General features: G+C 41.0%; 1 long non-coding RNA gene across 1 annotated transcript; it reads left to right on the plus strand.

The window, feature by feature from the left end:
- Positions 1-3951: 3951 nt before the first annotated feature.
- On the plus strand, positions 3952-6547 carry LOC138957295 (uncharacterized). Its single transcript, XR_011452990.1, has 3 exons — positions 3952-4300; positions 5089-5179; positions 6179-6547. It is a non-coding gene; the product is annotated as an uncharacterized lncRNA (long non-coding RNA).
- Positions 6548-6762: the final 215 nt, after the last annotated feature.

Consider the following 6762-nt stretch of genomic DNA (forward strand, 5'->3'; position numbering starts at 1 on the left):
CACACACACACACACACACACACATGCACGCACACTCTCGCGCACATGAGTTGCTGGTAAGAGATAGTAACCAATGCATCTATCACAATCCCCCCGCGTCGCGATATAACCTTCGTGGTTGAAAACGACGTTAAACACCAAAGAAAGAAAGAAAGAAATCACAATCTCAAAACGTATAGATAATAAAAACTTTTGGCCATAAATAGAAACAATACAGAGGGTTTCAAATTATTGTGATTACATACACACAACACACACACACATACTCACACACACACGTAATATGCAGGAAGATGGTGTGTGTCACGGTGTGTGTGTGTGTGTGTCACGGTGTTTGTGTCACGGTGTGTGTGTCACGGTGTGTGTGTCACGGTGGGTGTCGTGTGTGCGTGTCTGTGTGTGTGTCACGGTGTGTGTGTGTGTGTTATGTGTGTGTATGTCATTGTGTGTGTTATGCGTGTGTGTGTGTGTATGTGTGTGTGTGTGTGCACGGTGTGTGTGTTTGTGTTTGTGTGTGTGTGTGTGTGTGCGTATGTGTGTGTGTGTGTATGTGTGTGCCTGCTTGTGTGTGTGTGTGTGTGTGTGTTTGTGAGTTTGTGTGTGTGTGTGCGTGTGTGTGTGTGCGTGCAGTATGGATGTGGCGGACGTGCCTGTCTGGAGTACTTTGGGTGTTCTTACCTCGTATGTTTTATTGTTCTTATTTTTGGTTTTTTTAAGGTTGTTTTCATTATGTTGTTTTGGTTGTTTTAAGAGCAGATGAACCACGCTTTTCCATTTATTGTAATTAATTGTGTGGACAATAAATGGTCTTATGTCTTACACACACACACAGACACACACACAGACACACATACACACACATCGTGACACACACACCGTGACACACACACCGTGACACACACACCGTGACACACACACCGTGACACACACACCGTGACACACACACAGACACACACACCGTGACACACACACAGACATACACACACAGACACTGCACACACACACACTCACACACACAAACACACACACACACACACCGTGACACACAAACACACACACACACACACACTACACACACAGACACACACACACTCACACACACACACACACACCGTGACACACAAACACACACACACACACACTTAACACACAGACACACACACACTCACACACACACACACACACACACACACACACACACACACACACACACATACACACAGAGGGTGACATCTGAAATGGGGTGCCGGTGCCTTCAAAGGAAAGTTCAAGTGCACAAGAACTGGATGATTAAATGTATCACACATTTTAGCCGGATTTTAACTGACAAAACAAACAAAAGCGAACAAGGGATAAATATGAAAGATCACGTAAGATGGTGGTTTTCACATTTAGTCAAGTTTTGACTAAATGTTTTAGCATAGATGGGGAATCGAAACGAGGGTCTTGGTGTATGTGTGTGTGTGTGTGTGTGTGTGTGTATGTGTGTGTGTGTGTGTGTGTGTGTGTATGTGTAGAGCGATTCAGAGAAAACGACTAGACCGATCTTCATGAAACTTTACACGAGAGTTTCTGAGTATGAAATCCCCAGAATTTGTTTTCATTTTTTCGATAAATGTCTTTGATGACGTCATATCCGGCTTTTTGTGAAAGTTGAGGCCGCACTGTCACGCCCTCATTTTTTGATCAAATGGATTGAAATTTTGGTCAAGCAATCTTCGACAACGGCCGGACTTTGGTATTGCATTTCAGCTTGGAGACTTACAAATTAATTGATGAGTTCGGTCATTACAAATCTGAAAATTGTAATTAGAATTATTTTTTAATAAAACGATCTAAAAATAATTTCATCTTATTCTTCATTGTTTTCTGATTCCAAAAACATATAAATATGTTATATTCGGATTAAAAACAAGCTCTGAAATTAAAAATATGAAAATTATGATTAAATTTAAAGTTCCGAGATCGATTTAAAAACAATTTCATTTTATTCCTTGTCGGTTCCTGATTCCAAAAACATATAGATATGTTATGTTTGGATTAAAAACAAGCTCAGGAGGCGAAAAAGAATAGAGATACAGAAAAGCGTGTTATCCTGCTCAGCGCGACCACTACCGCACTATTCTGCATGGCTTGTCGATTTCACTGCCTTTGCCTATGTGCTATCCTGCTCAGCCGTGTTACATAGGAAAACAGTGCTTACAAGTGCGATAAAGGAACTGCGTTACTGACATGAGTTGTTCTTTGCTACTAGTCACAAGTGGGGGTCAGCTCACACGGACGCATTGTTCAATACAGTCTAGGGGAGAAACTGGTCACAAAGCACCCAGTACATGCCAGAGAGATAGGAGAATCGGCACAATCAAAGAAAATACCAAAATCATTCAATAGATATGGAAATATTAAGATTTACTGTGAAAATGCCAGCAAAAATGGCGTCCAAAAACGGGAACGCACACTTGGTGCGTCTTTGAAGACTTACCTCCCGTTCTGTGTTGTTGATAATAGTCGTGTTTGTGCTGTTGTTGTTGAAATAGTATCTAATAAAACTGATGCAGTTCTTGAAATGTTGCAAATTATTGTTGTCTTTGTGAAATGCGAGAGTGTTCTGAGGCGTAATCTGCATACGGCTGATGTCCCACATAGGGTACCCCACTTCGATCAGCGTATCACTCCAAATGAGCTTCATAGCAGAAAAGCAGATACACTACCAACACCCTGCATAACAGATCTACAAGTCTGAGCCAGAATCATTGAAATTTACTTTCTGTATAAAATATTGCAATCAAATTTGTTCACGATGTCCCACAAATAACGCAGGTTACCCTCGCCTTCGATTCAAAGTAACTCCAATCTGACTTAATTACAATCGAAACGCAGATGACGAACTGATTCATTACAAATTTGTGGTATTTGTGTTGTTTCGCGATAAACAGCCATAAACAAACAAATGTGGCGCCGTCACGTCGCCTTGGAAGGAATAACGCAGGTGACCAAGGCTTGTTTCCGATACCTGTCTGATTAAAATCATCGTTTTTTCACGAATGACGGCTCTTTGGCAGATCTGGTGAGTTGGAAACTGTCTATGAATGTTTCATTTAATGTCAAATGCGTACATTCTTGTCGATATTGTTACCTTTGGGCTCATAAATTAAGTCAATGGTCGTGTTTTCCTAAAGTGACTTTTGTCAGCATAGAACTTACTGTGCTTTGATCATTGACTGAGAAGAATCTTCCGATGACACTAGTTCATTTCACTACGCGACTGCAGATCTGCCAGGAAACTTATGGCAGGGGAAATAAGCTTAACTGAAGACGAATAAGCGGAGTAACTGTTCTTCAACGGATTGCTCTTACACTGATCCAAACACTGTACATAAAGAAGACGTGGAACTTGCGAAGAAAATGCGAAAAAGTGTTTGTGGGTTATCGTCCCTAGTCACATGCTGACGGCGAAAACAAAATGGCGGATCGCGTAGGTACCGATCGCGTGCGAGGTGGTGGTAAATTGTGCTCGGCTTTTTGTTGCAAGAACGCCCGTTACAAACAGAGCTGCTTCGGGAAAACTTTCCACAAGTTCCCTAAAGAAGAAAAAAGGTGGGTTGTGCAGTGATTATTTCATCAGGTTTACCTTCTTCAGAATGAGAATGCAATGGCTCGAGTCAACTCACTCAGATAAGCCAACTGTCTCTGGGCATTTTTGTCTGCTATGATACTACAGTATTTATAGAACTAATATGCAAATGAAATATTACAAACATAGCATGGATCGGTTCATCCTGAGATTTCTGTACTAGCTGTACTATGTACGCGTGTGTCTGCGTGTGTACCTGTGTCAGTGTGTGTGCATGTGTACACTGTACTTACGACTGTGAGTGTGAGTCAGCAGTCAGTACAAAACAACAGTTTACACTTGATGACAAACTACCCGTGGGCATATTTGCCGAAATCTTTATCAAACCTTGCTTACGGGAAAATTACAGTACAAAGGTACATCACTCATCCGTTTTGCGTTCAGGCAGAGCGTTAGATTTAGACTGAAGATCTGATTTATTTTTTGTCTTTCCTTTTTGCTTAGTTTAACAATAACATTGTTGTTTTTATTGTCAAACTAGGTGCAGAATATGGATGCAATTCACAAGGCGAGAGGACTTTGAAAAGCTGCAGCCAGCTGATGTTCAAGGTCTCAAGCTTTGTACTGATCACTTTGAGGCCAACCAGTAAAACAATCCTGCAGAGAGGATCACTTGTGTGGAATGCTGTCCCGACATTGTTTGCAGTGCCCAATCCACCACCGAAGGTTATTTATTTATTGGTTTTAGGTTTTTGCAAACCAATGAAGCACACTATTAAATGCAGGTTGAGTAATGACAAGTTTGAGGCTGATGTAAGAATTGAAAAAAAAACAGCATTGTTCCCATCAAATAATGCCTGTTTGCATTTAGCGCAAAAAAATGATAAGGCCAACCAAAAAAAGTTACTTATTTTGGATCGACGTCTTGATTATGATGATATGATGAACTTATTTTGCCAAAAAACAGCCCCAAATGGCAAAAAAAGTATAGGGTCGGCGTCAACAACAAAAAAGTTGTATGTTTCTGGTCACCTGACCCTACCTATGTTTTCCCGACGACCCTAGACTTTTATTTTGCATTTTCAAAAATAAAAGGGGTATTCAAAAATCAATTGTTTTCCTGTTTTTCAACAAAATAAGTTAAAAAGATGGTTTAAAAAAAAAAGTTTAGAAAAAAAATCTCCACCTTTAGTCATGTTAGGCCACAAAAAAAGTCTGTTTAAGGTAACATAGGCCCTCCAAAAATAGCGTCGGTAGGTCGGCTTTTTATTTTTGTATTTTAGCCATCTGAATATTTTAATTTCATTTTTTAATGCCCCAAAAAAGTCTAGGGCCGGTGGGAAAAAAATAGGGTCGGTCCGGATACTGTAAACAGATTATTTTTTGTTTTGCCTTACGAGAAACATACACTTTTTTGTGTGGCCTAAGACCAATGCCATGAAATTGGGAGAATTGTTTCATTGTGACTGGGTGTTGGTTGTGAGTTTGTCAGTTAAAGAGCTGTGCATTTGCAGGTTGCTAGTGGGAGGAAGCCACCATCGCAAAGGGTAGCTACAAATGAAGCCAGCACCGACCTGTCGCCTGATGCACAAATTGTTCAACCAGGTAAGAGATTTTTAACCATGAAGAACACCCTGACATCAAAAAATGTTTAAACCCATCCATTACATAGTTGATAATTGCTGTATAGGGTGACGGGCGCTGTGGCGGGGTGGTAAGACGTCGGTCTATTAACTCGGAAGGTGGAGGGTTCGAATCCCGGTCGCGGCCGCCTGGTGGGTTAAGTGTGGAGATGTTTCCGATCTCCCAGGTCAACTTATGTGAAGACCTGCTAGTGACTTATCCCCCTTCATGTGTACACGCAAGCACAAGACCAAGTACGCACGAAAAAGATCCTGTAATCTATGTCAGAGTTCGGTGGGTTTTAGAAACACAAAAATACCCCGCACGCTTCCTCCGAAAGCGGCGTATGGCTGCCTAAATGGCGGGGTAAAAACGATCATACACGTAAAATTCCACTTGTGCAAAAAAAATGAGTGCACGTGGGAGTTTCAGCCCACGAGCGCAGAAGAAGAAGAAGAAGAAGAAGAAGCTGTATAGGGCGGATGCATGGATGGATGAAATTGTACCTGTAGTTCCAACACGTAAAGATGGGAAACATATCCTGTTAGAGGCATGGTGTAACAAGAAACAATTAAGTGGCTCTATTCCCATCTCCCCCCCCCCTTTCCCCGTCGCGATATAAGCTTCGTGGTTGAAAACGACGTTAAACACCAAACAGAAAGAAAGGAAGAGGCATGGTGTGTGAGGAGTTTACCTGGTACTGTTGTCCTAATCAATCAATCAATCAATCAATCAATATGAAGCTTATATAGCGCGTATTCCGTGGGTACAGTTCTAATGGCCTCACCCATTCAGTACCAAACAAGGTCAATTCCATCATTGTTCCACATCGTATCCATAGTTGCTAATACACTTCATTTCTGGCCTGCCTTCCTACGCTATTGTTTATTTTCATTTTGTGATTTAATTACACGTGTTTTAATTTCTTCCAGGTTGTAACTTGTTATGGTTATGTTATTTTATGTGTGTTTTCTTTTTTAGATGACATTCAGGCGATCCTGGAGGACATAGGATGTAAAGCATCAAAGTCGTCATCTTCCCATCCCCTCGTGAAGCGGAACTTTGGCAGAAGGTCAACAAACTGAGGAGCAAGGTTTTCCGATTAGAAAAGAAAACGATGGAACCCCGTGTAAAACGAGCGAGTAAATTAGCCAAGCCTCCCAAGAAAGACTTTGTAGTAGAACAGTTGTCTCTTATATTATCAGGCGAGGCGAGCTATTTTGCCATTTATGCCTGTTACATATTTACCGGTTATCTGCTGCTGTGTCCAATCCTGGCAGAGACGGGAACGCATGTTACCAAGGAGCTGAAGGAGAGTCAATGAGATGAGACAATGTGATTAACAATTGCCAACTCTCTCCGTACAAAGAGGGTCCAAAATTGTATAAAAAAAATAGATGGTGGCAGGTTTCACAGTATTGTGTTCAGCAATTTACTATTTACACACTCAAATTCTACAAAATAAATGTTGGCACACAATTCAAAGGACATGTTTTTCCAACAAAGTGAGTTTGTTACAACTAAAAACAGTAATTTTTTTTATAGTCCTGGTCCTTATTTATATC

This window comes from Littorina saxatilis, unplaced genomic scaffold (genome assembly GCF_037325665.1).
Source record: "Littorina saxatilis isolate snail1 unplaced genomic scaffold, US_GU_Lsax_2.0 scaffold_2203, whole genome shotgun sequence".
NCBI classification, from domain to species: Eukaryota; Metazoa; Mollusca; class Gastropoda; order Littorinimorpha; family Littorinidae; genus Littorina; species Littorina saxatilis.